Source organism: Falco punctatus (assembly GCF_963210335.1).
Source record: "Falco punctatus genome assembly, contig: scaffold_46, whole genome shotgun sequence".
NCBI lineage: Eukaryota > Metazoa > Chordata > Aves > Falconiformes > Falconidae > Falco > Falco punctatus.
Window position 1 is genome coordinate 246,408 of NW_027660143.1, and position 12,141 is coordinate 258,548.

General features: G+C 40.9%; 1 long non-coding RNA gene across 1 annotated transcript; it reads left to right on the forward strand.

The window, feature by feature from the left end:
* Nucleotides 1-10,143: 10,143 nt before the first annotated feature.
* Nucleotides 10,144-11,407, forward strand: LOC308057841. The gene is made up of 2 exons (XR_013925491.1): nt 10,144-10,895; nt 10,979-11,407. It is a non-coding gene; the product is annotated as an uncharacterized lncRNA (long non-coding RNA).
* The last annotated feature ends 734 nt before the right edge of the window (nt 11,408-12,141 follow it).

A 12,141-nucleotide genomic window follows, 5' to 3' on the forward strand; every position in this document is an offset into this window, starting at 1 on the left:
CGGACATCTCCTGACTTTTAACTAAACGTAGGTGCGTCACCCTTTAGATAAGTGGTACAGCATTCACTGTTCATTCCCCCCTTTTCTAATAACTTCTGCAAATTCTTTTGCAACTACAAAAATCATTATGCCTTATGATCATTCTTTGACAGCACCAAACAAAACATTGAAGTAATATACATATTATTCCTAAAACTATTACAATAAGTATTATAACAAAAGCATGCTTTAACCATTCCAAGTTAGGTAACCACGAAGTCAGTTTGTTCCATATAGTTTCAAAACTCCATGAGAAATTGTCTTTAGTAATTTCATGCAGGATCTGCACCGTGTTCCATATCTTATGGATGTCTGTTTAATCATTCCATCCATCAGATTGGGAACAAGTATTTTGTCCTGGGTTTCCAGGACATGTTCCTCCTGTCTTGTTTTAGCTTTCTAATGACAGTTATTATCACTTTTCATAACTACTGTGGTGGTTAGGTTTAATATTTGTAAATCAAATCTGCGACCCAACTTATAAGTTTTATTATCAAATAGGTAATATCCCCCACCATAGTTTGTTTTATTCCGAAAGTCTGGCCTTGTAGGCCATTTGCCATCTAGATAATTCCAGTTTTGGGAGGCCACCCCATACAGGGGTGTTACCAGGCCTCCCTTAGGAAGAGAGGTACATATCCAGCATTCCTTAGCTTCCGTGGCATTAACAATTCTTTGGAGTGTTGAAGACGGGTATTGTTTACCCATGTTTCAGTTTCTAACATCTCTACAGTTATTACAATTAAGATCAGAATAACTCTACACAAATATCCCTGACCCTTTTCACAGTCCATTGTGTTTCAAGAAGTTATTAAAATTAAAAAAATTATTACTATTACAATTATGATCTAATAAATCGTAGTTTCACGGGTCCTGCTGAGGTGACAGCCCATGATTTCTCAGGAGCCTTCTCTATCCAAGAGTAGTGAATCCAGGCTGGTTGTTCTCTTATCTTGACAGCGGCGAAGGTTGTCAGCAGCACCTGATTCCCACTTTTCTTCTAAAGGTTTCCCTGAAAAAGTCTTTATATACACATAGTCACCAGTTTTAAAGGAGTGGGTTGGTTGATCTAACCCCCTGGCCCTTGCTCCCAATATTTGTTTATTTATAACCTTTAATTGTCCCTGGAGGGCCTTCACATATTCACACAAATATCCCTCTCCCAGCTGTCTCAGATCTTGTTCAGCAAATTGTAACTGGTATGGTCTCCTGTGTAATATTTCGAAAGGGCTTAAATTTTCCTTTGTTCTTGGCTTAGTTCGGATTCTTAATAACGCTAAAGGGAGAGATTGTAGCCAAGTTAGAGTTGTTTCTTGCCTTATTTTTGCTATTTGTTTTTAATTAAACGGTTCATTTTTTCCACTCGTCCACTTGCTTGAGGCCTATAAGGAGTGTGTAATTGCCAATCTATTCCTAACACTGTACTCGTTGTATTGTTTTGTCACAAAAGTGTGAGCCTCTGTCAGAAGAGATTGTTGCCAGTACCCCAAAACGGGGAATAATCTCATTCAACAATCCCTTCGTTACCTCTCTTGCTTTGTTTGACAAGGAAAAGCTTCTGGCCAACCTGAAAATGTATCAGTCATAACTAATAAATACCGGTACCCCCTTTTTCTTGGGAGTTCAGAAAAATCAACTTGCCACTGTTGTCCTGGATAATTTCGTCTACTAATGTTCACTAGTTTTATTCTATTTGTTACATTGGGATTATTATGTAAACACACTTCGCATTGCTGTGTCACCTGCTTTATTGTACTGTATAAGTTTTGCCCTATCAATTTTTGATTTAGACTTTTATATAAAGTATCAGCTCCCCAATGAGTCTTATTGTATTCTGTTAGGGCTGTGGTCCATATTAAATTGGATGATACCACTATACGGCCATCTGCCAAATAAGCCCACTTATTTAATTTTATTTTACCAATCATGTCCTGAATTAGCTTTAGGTCTTCTTTAGAATAGTTTGGTTCCTGATCTGCACTTACAGTTTGGATTTTATCGTCTGGCGTTAAGGATAATTCCTCTTTTCCTACTTTCTCTGCTGCTCGTCTGGCCTCGTGGTCAGCCAGGCAGTTTCCAATCTCCAAATCAGTGCCTCAATGGGTCATCTTACGTTCTTCCTTCCTGGCCGACCCTCTTATAACAGAGGGGGCCATTCCTCACATCAAGGTCTGGCATGGCACATGTTCCCACCGCTCAACGCCTACTGGGTTGCAGCCAACAGCGGAGCTCAAGATCCTTCTTGGTGGCAAACACAGAGGCCAACCCAGTCTTGCCCTTGATTGTGGTAGGAGGCACCTGACCAACCTTATTCCTTGTACTTCGTTGTCAATGCAGAGTTTCATCTGCGCATCCCATAACAAGTCACTGTCATGGCAAAACACACAGATTTACATTAGTAGAACTACTACAGAGTGTATTTTATTTCAGTTTTCATGCCAATATCCTCTACAGCCCTGCTGACCAAGGGATATTGTTTTACCTGAACTAGACAGGCCTTCCCCTTATCATTTTTACTGTAACAGGTAAAGAATTTTTTTTGCCTTACCTGGAATTTATTTCCAGATAGACCTGGTTATAGATTTCTTTTACTTCAGGGAAGTCTTCTCTTCCACTTTTCTGTTGAAATAAAGATAAGCTCAAGATTTCAATTATTGATTATTTTTAGCCTTTAGTTTCATTTCTCCTTCTTTAAACGTCCAGATGTTCTAATACATCTCATCCCAACAAAGATTTTGGTGAATTTAGCATTCTTACTGTTTTCTTAGTTTGTACTTTAAAGGTTTCAGGATGTTTTCCTGGTGGCCAGCAGCTCCCCCACAACTGTAACAAATACTTTTCACTGAAGTTTAACACCAAATAAGTTGGGTTTGTATTCACTAAAAATTCCACCTCATTTTTCCTAGTCCCTAGTTCACCAGAACCCCTTGCTGGTTCTTTAGCTCAGGGCAATCTCACTTCCAGTGTCCACTTGCCCTACAATATGCACAGTGATCCGATCCCATAGGAGAGGGATTCACTCTTTCACTTCTGCCCAGCTCTTCTTACCTTCTATATGTGTTCCCTGTTCCTCCTATCAACTTTTCTACATCACGATTACCTAATAACAATCAACTCGAACCTTTATCCAGTCCTATTCACAACCAACTTTCAAACATCTAGATTTCCCCATCAGAGATTCACCTTTACTCTCCTCAGACCCGCTGCCTGCCCTAGAGGGGCCGTTACCGGTCCTGTTGTGCTGCAAATGCTGCAGCAATCGGGGTGACATTGTCAGGTCCTTCTGCTCAATTGTCAGCAACAGCAACCCCCTCCTCCCCACCATCAGGAGGATTGGGGCAGGAGATGCTGTTCCTGCTCTGCAGGTTACACAAGCCTGCCTCTGCTACAGCACTTCTGTTTTAACTCTTTCTTACCCTGAATGCAGATCTGCTCCTTGTTGCTTTAAGTCTGCGTTCTTACATACCATGCCTTTGCAGGCAAACAGCAAACACCCTGCCATGCGTCCCGCAGGACTCAGCCGCACCTTCGAGGGGCTACGGGGCTTTGTACAAACTCACCCCGATACTTTAACACTTTCACAGGGTCTTTGATTCTCCATCACCCCCCCCCCTTCAGATCTTACATACATTAGTACAAGTTTTTATCTTACAACGTGTTTCATTCTCTTTGCTCCACAGAAGGAACCACAACCTGAGCTCTCTCTCTCTCTCATTTCCCGCCCCCCCCAAAAAAAAAAAAAAAAAATTTCAACAAGAACATCTTTCTAGTTTAGGTCTCAGTTTTTCCCTTATCCTTTTCTAGAGCCATAATCAAAGATCAGGTGGTGTTAATCCCACACTCCTGTCACACAAACATATCTGCACACATTACTTCATCGTATTTTTCCTCTCGCCTCAAGATTAACATTAACTGTTCACACTTCCTCCAGGTTGCCCTCCTATTTCCTTCCAGTGACTCAGAACACATCCCAACAGACTCTTCCTTACTATTCCACCACTTTGTTTTGTTTCAAAGAACGTCTTCAGAATTTCTTAGTGATTAAGTATTCTTTATTGTCGGACCCGGGCGTACGGGGGATCCTTCCACCAATCGTACCCACTCAGAGGGGCAGACTATCTTATATTTATATAATGAAACAATGAATGTTCCATTAATGCCTATACATATTCATTACCTGAACCCGCCTACCCTCGCTTCGTATGCTAATTAGCTTATCAGTCTTTCACGCTTGCGCAGATTCTTCCAAAAATTGTGGGCCGGGGTCTTTAGAATGTGGGCAGTGGTCTATGGGAGGAAGGCTGTAGGTCTTCCTCATGGTGTACTTTTCACCTTTTGCTCATTATGTGATGGTCTTGCATATTTGCAGTGTTCTTATCAGTCTGAGGTAATTTATGCCCTTGCTGGCCCTCTGCTTTTCTTGCTTAATTATTTCTTTTACCCTTATCTGTCCTCTCCTGCTGAAGTGTTTTGCTAAAGTTTTAACACAGAAGCTCAGCAGATAGGCGGATGTCTAACAAAGGATAACAGAACAGACACCACAGGTAGATGAGTAACATGTGGCGGTACATGATATCTACAATTGTTACAGTGGCTAACAAACATAATGTTTATTCTTTAATTCTATTCTAAAGTTCACTCACACTACATCACTTTGAAGCATATGCTTTGCTGTGTTTCAAAAGTGATGAGTTGGCAGACTTGTAGAAATCTTTCCCAGGGTTTTTACAATACCCCTTGTAGTTTTACTCAGGGACATCCAGCTGTCCCATTATCTCCTTGGTAGGGCAGCTTGCTTTGCAGATAAGGAGGACAGCTCTCCTTGCAGAGATTTGCAACTTCCTTGTCAGAACAGTCTATATGATCTTTCAGACATTTTAACCCCTTTGTCGCTATACAATTACAAGCTTATTTATGCATTAAAATGAATATTGGTTTATGAATACAAACTTGACCATATTATTTACAGCTTATTCACATCATTCCCCCCTTTTCTTGATACAAGCAAATTATTTTGCTATTTTATTTTTCAAAAGTACAATAGAATAAGCATTTGAACAGAACACACACAAGTATTATTAAAACAATCAAGAAAACTATGGCAACTAACACCTGTTTTAACCATTGTACATTAGGTAACCAGGAAGTTAGAGTTGTCCAAACATTTCCAAAATCCCAAGACACATCATCCTCACTTACTTCATGTAATACCTTGGTTTGTTTCCGTATTTCCTCTAAGTCAGTGGAAACTCTTCCACTTTGGTCCACGTATACGCAACAACTAGTATTTATAACTGTACATACTCCCCCTCGATCAGCTAACAGCAAATCCAAAGTTATTCTATTTTGTAACACCACTTGTGAGAGGCTAGATATTTCCTTTTGTTGGGCTTTCAATGCATCAATTGTTATTGTTCTGTTTTCTAATTTCTCTACTCACTCTTAACCAAGGGACAAACCATCGAGCAAAACTATGGAATGCAGTAGGCATCTCTATTATAGGATTTGTGTTTAAGTATCCTTGTGAGAACGAATCATGTGCTGTCGTATTAGGCACTACTGCTCCCAAGGTGCAGGTTCCCTTCCAATTTTTATGTAAAACCTTTCGAGCTGTATCATTGCACAGCCAGTACCATCCTTTCCCTTCGGGCACTGGCCAAGCAGTAGAGCTAACAGACAGTGAAGTACCGATGTCTAAAGCGTTATTACAAAAGGACTGAGTTCCTACATACATTACGGGATTACAATCCACAATTCCCATTCTTTTAGGTGGATTACATTTCTGAACACACATATAGTATGACTCTTGCACCTTAGGACTGTTTATCTCTAATTTTAAAATTTCATCATTTTCAATACTCCAAGAGGTATTTTCTGCGACGAGCGAGGGGAAGCAAGCAGCCGACTCAATGTGAGTGATAAAGCAAGCTTCAATTTATTACGGCGTGATTATGTCTTATATACAGTTCCAGTTAATTTTATGCCTACAAATCATCTGCTAATTGGCTAAGCTCTAAAGGATTACATTTTTATACGTCCTCCTATTTGCGGTTACAGCGGATAGCTACAGCGGGTTCGGGTTACACCTTGTTCTTCATGCTTACTCCCTTAAAGTTGTTTTTCTGTTTTTGTACAAGGTCAGCACAATCTTATCTCTCTTCTCTCTTTCGTAATCCTGGTAACTTTCCACTGCAGCTGAGCTTCTTAGTGTTTTTTTCTCTCTGCGGCCTAGTTTGGTTCACTCAGACCTAAGCCAGACTTATGTCAAAAAGTCGTATCACACAGTCCTTCCATAGTACCGTGGCCGTTCTCTTTCATCCATTCTGCAACAATTCCCCCTTTTTCTTTTTGGACAAGGAAAACTGGTCCAGTTACACGTTCAAACAATTTTCGAATACAGGAGAGAGCACAACTTAAACATATAAATCCGATGACAACAATTATCACTATAAGTAATACACTTTGTAAAAGTCCCTTTAACCAGCCTCCTATTCCAAACCAATTTGCTAAACTTTCTAGGCCAAAGAATCCAACATCTTGTTGAATCTTTTGAGAATGTTCCATCAACTGTTTAATTTCTTTGTGTATGGAGCTGGAATTGTCTTCAAGGTCCATACAACACATGCCTTCAAAATCTTCACAGCCATGTCCATGTGCTAATAATAGAAAGTCAATGGCCATGCGATTTTGTAAAACAGCATGTTGAACAGTGGTTAGGCTATCAGCTAGGTCTGATAGTACCCGGCTGGTGAGGTTGGCTTGTTTAACTATCCAACAAGACAGTGTTTCTAAGTTTTTATGGGCTCGAGCAGCAGCAGCACCTGGGATAAAAAACAAAGTAAAAAATACTTCCCATTTATTCCAAAGTTGTACACTATCGTCACAGGTGTTTTGAAGAGTTTGTATAACATCTCTTTTCCATCTTGTTGGATTTGACTTGTTAGGATGATGATGTGGTAAAGCTAAACTTAAGCGACCAATGGTACATGGACCCCCTACAGGCATTGAGGGTATTCCATTCCATGCTCTATTACCACAAATAAAAAATAGACCAGGGGGTAACTTTCTAGGATATAATACTCCAGGGGCAGGATTTGACAGGTTTCGACTGGTATGGTTACACCAACCACTCCAAATAGACTGATTTCCAATTGGGTATACAAGAGTGCTAGCAGTTGCATTACAAGGTGTGGAAGAACTTTCACCAGCACAAGGATACTTAGAAGAATTTAGATATACACAATAAGAGGCATTCAATGAGTCAACTAGTTCAATTTCTTGAGGATTAGGACCAATAGAAAGTTTGTCATCCCAATTATCAAATTTATCAAAAAACTCACTCATATTTGAACCTCGAGCTAATTGGGTAATCTTTGTCTGGCTAAGAGACTGGTTAAGGGTGATCCAATCTGAGTCATTTAATGGCACACCTACTAAACAAGTTAAAAAGGGTACACTAGGAGTTGACACGCTTGCACAAAATGTGGTTGTGTTGACAGCTCTGCTTAAGGTTACCCATACATTTTCCTGCACATCAAACAGTGATTTAGATACAAAAGCTACACCTATAACAATAAGATTAATTAACACAACAGCTTTTAACATCATGATTAGAATATAGATAAATTTACACTAAAAGATTAATCACAACTGTCAATGGTTGTTGGAACATTGGTCACCGCTGCTTTGGTCCACTTTGCTGGGATCCACTGTGGTCCTGTGGAAGTAAGTACACACATATAACCTCTTCCAGCATATTTCACTTCTGCTGGTCCTTTCCACAAACCAGTTGAAGGATCCCTATACATAACAAACATTGGAACATCGTCTTTACATAGCTTAAACATACGAGTGCAATGCTAACAATTATTACTATAAGCAAATCACTTTACAACAGCCCTTTTAAACTACCAGAAGACCGCCCTAATAATAGAGCACCATAACTTTGTCCATTAATTATCAGAGGTCCTCGGACACGAGTTGCAATTTTTTGTGTTCGGTTGTCAATTAATGTTGTATCTACTGCTGTTGCCAGGTCCAGGCCGAGGCTCCCTCGGGTGGCGGGTTGTAACACGGTGTCTGTTGGTAAGAGTTGGTCATGTCTCCTGGAGGGGGTGTCGTGAAGGTGACAGGAGTCGCGATTGGGGTCGACGCACTGCGGCTCCTCGCGCTCGGTTTCTCGTTTCCCGTCTGCCGACAGACGTTGGTCTTGTGGGTTCCTTGCTGACAATTTTGGCACCACACTTGACGTTGTCGACATCGGTCACGGGTATGTCCTGGCTTCCCACATCGATAGCAGAGGAAGTCTCGGCGCGTGGTGGTCACTGGCTTCGGGGGCGCGATAGCCCCAGGGGGGCGCAGAGGCGCAAGCGCTGCAAATGCCTGACCTTGGGCTTGCACTAAATCTCTCCCTACTGCTTGGATTGCTTCCACTAGCAAGGCTTGCTGACCTACTGGCACCCGAATCATTCGCTCTAGCATTGTTTCTACAGAAGAATCTAAGGGCAGGGTTACTAAAAGGCCTTTGGTGTCACTGTTACTATTCTCCAAAATACACTGGCACAATAACTGCCCTTTCATAAAGTTAGGTGTATCTGGTGGGCTCACTGTGGAGGCCTGACTCATTCACTGTACTACGTAACTGACTTAATATTTTCCAATCAAAGCCTCCCAGGTTCCCTGTCTTTGGTTAGCGGCATTCATCTGATACGTTACAGGGAAAGCTTGTAGGGGGTTGTCTTGATCAGCAATATAAAATATTCCCTGACCAGCCGCTTCTTGTGCTATTTTGTGCCAATTAATGTGCGTAGAACGCACCAGTTTCTTTACTGTGGTTTTTTTTTGTTTGTTTGTTTGTTTTTTTTTTTTTTAGAATTTTGTATTGACTGCCCACTGCTATTTTCTTCCTCAGCAGCACTTTCGTCAAATGTGTCCCCGCCCTCTGGCCCCCCCGAGGCTACTGTGCCGGAGGGGTGGGGGTGGGGGGGTGGAGGACACGAAGGGTCTATAGGTGGTTCAGTGGGCTCTATAGGTGGTACAGAAAGCACTGTTTGTGATAAAGGTGGTATTGGAATGTGATTTTCACATAGCATAACTTTTCCTGCATTAGGATCTGCACTTGCAAGTCGGCTTGGTACTGCCGCAGCAAGGCGCTTTTCTGCCTGATATCTTTTTACACAATTAGTTACTTCATGCCATGATTTCATCAATTCTTAGCAACTTTATCATCATCAATTACTAAATCCCATAAACAATCTCCATAATTACGCCATTCATCTACTTCAAACATATGCTCAGGATCTGTAAAATATCCTTTCGCTTTTCCCATAGTAATTAACCTGGCCAGATCTTTTAAAGGGCCTACTCCCCGCTTTTCTAAAAAGCATTGTAAAAGAGCGAGTGCTACCTCTTTTTCCATAGCGCGCTTAAAATAGTCCTTTTCCTTGATTAAGATGCAGCCTTTTCTCTGGGTAGACACTCACGGACAGCGAACCTTTCCTTGATTAACGTCGGTTCAAGCACGGATCGAGTTACGATGCCTGCATCAGTCGATCTTCGCTCCCTGGTCGCTGCTACCAGTGCTTCTCCATCCTCACTGTCCGGTGAAGAACAAGGATTGGGGGTCCCTGTTCGGGCGCCACTTGAGACGAGCGAGGGGAAGCAAGCAGCCGACTCAATGTGAGTGATAAAGCAAGCTTCAATTTATTACGGCGCGATTATGTCTTATATACAGTTCCAGTTAATTTTATGCCTACAAATCATCTGCTAATTGGCTAAGCTCTAAAGGATTACATTTTTATACGTCCTCCTATTTGCGGTTACAGCGGATAGCTACAGTGGGTTCGGGTTACACCTTGTTCTTCATGCTTACTCCCTTAAAGTTGTTTTTCTGTTTTTGTACAAGGTCAGCACAATCTTATCTCTCTTCTCTCTTTCGTAATCCTGGTAACTTTCCACTGCAGCTGAGCTTCTTAGTGTTTTTTTCTCTCTGCGGCCTAGTTTGGTTCACTCAGACCTAAGCCAGACTTATGTCAAAAAGTCGTATCACACAGTCCTTCCATAGTACCGTGGCCGTTCTCTTTCATCCATTCTGCAACAATTTTCCTACAGTCTTTCCTAAGATTTATTCCTAGGTAATGGAAATCCAATCAATGATATACCCTTTCCTCCATATTCAGGCATAGGTGTACATATCCAACAATCAGTTTTATTCAGAGCCTGAGATATGCCTTGTACCAGGGATAAATGTACATTCTTATTCCACAGAGTTAAGTACAAATTTGGCAAACATCCGACTATAATTATGACCTGAAGAATCGTAGTCCTGTGGGTCCTGCCGGAGTGACAGCCCATGATTTCTCAGGAGTTTTCTTTATTCTTGAATAGTGGATACAAGTGGCTCGTTCTTTTCTGTTCATCTTCGTCACTTCCTGAAGAGAAATACTGGATTCACGAGTGAAGAAGTCTGTTTTCACGTTACATGAAACTTTGCTGGACTGTTATTCTGCTATTCAATTTCTAGTTCATGTTTGTACTTTGCATCAAACACACAGTTTTCAAAATAACTCCAAAGAGTTGGGTAATACATATAATAATAGCCTACAAAACCAAAACCTTAAAATAACACTTTTTCTTAACACATTCCCTTTTTTTTTTTTTTAGATGCGTCACTATCATGGCTAGACTATAGGGATTTCGCATGCGCGGTCTTTCCAGATTTTTCCAACACATTTCGTGGGGCTTTAAAATCGCGCATGCGCATGCTCAAAGGTATACACGGACCATTCGCGTGACAAACAATGGCTACTGCGCGCCCAGATGAAGTCCCAAACCCATTTCCCGAGCTTACCACTCCGGTAAGTCTGTTAATGGTAACATTTATGGCACTATGGCCAAATGACAGGTCCCTGTTTTCAATGTAAGGTTTTCTCACCACCAGACCACCACGTCACCTGCCAGGGAAGAAGGGTCTAGAGTGGACATTTCCCCTTCCGAACATTCTGTAAGGTGAGTGTTCTCAAAACGTTTAACCTATATGGTTCATTAGAAAGAAGATCAAAAACTTTTTCTTCCTGTTGCTGTTTAGGCAGAGGGTGCGTTTTTCTGTCATCTCACGTCAAGAACTTATGGCGGAGGTGGAAAAGTATAAAAGACGTTACCATATCCTCGTCTTTGCATTCCTGGCGCTTGTTTTTGTTGCTATTTTATTTTTTTTCTTACTCAGCCTACATTGTTATCTGAATTGTTAAGAGTCAATTGTTTCCAAATTCTTGTTGGCTATTAAAATGTTATTTTGTGTGTACATTTTGTCATACTACTCGCATTTGTTTAACGCCATCGGGTGAAACCATAATAGCAAATTGCATGTTAGTTATAACGTGTTGAATTAATCTTATAAAACATGGAACAGCACATGGCAAAAACAATAAGGTGGCTAATCCACATAACAAATAAAATAGGATTCGTTTTACCCAGGGGCTCCCGAGAAGCCAGGAAAACAAGTCAATATTCGTCTTTCCAAGTTCAGACGGGAACATGGGCTAACTTCCCTGTCTCTGATGTGATTTGTTTAACTACCTCACCATTGTCATCAATTTTCAAACAACAATTGGAAACATTTACTTTACCACAAACACCTCCTTCTTCGGCTAGCAGGTAATCGAGAACCATCCTGTGTTGATAAATTGCATTTCACATCAAAAGCTTTAGCTGTTTGATTAGTAATAATTTCCAAGACAGCCCGTAGACGAATGATACGATTCAGATTGTAGATAGGTTCTCGAGCACCGTTAATGAGTTCATTAGGATTCCAAGTTGCAGGTCCATAATACTGTATGATACGTTGGGGTGTCCATTCATTTAATAAATATCGGTACCCCCAAATTCTTGGGAGTCTGGAAAAATCAACTTGCCATTGTTGCCCTGGCTAATTTTCAAACACATTTCACATCGCTGAGTCACCTGTTTTATTACAGTATACAAGTTTTGCCCTATCAATTTCTGATTTAGACTTTTACATAAAGCATCAGCTCCCCAATGCATCTTATTATGTTCTATTACGGCTGTGGTCCATATTAAATTGGATGGTACCACTATACGACC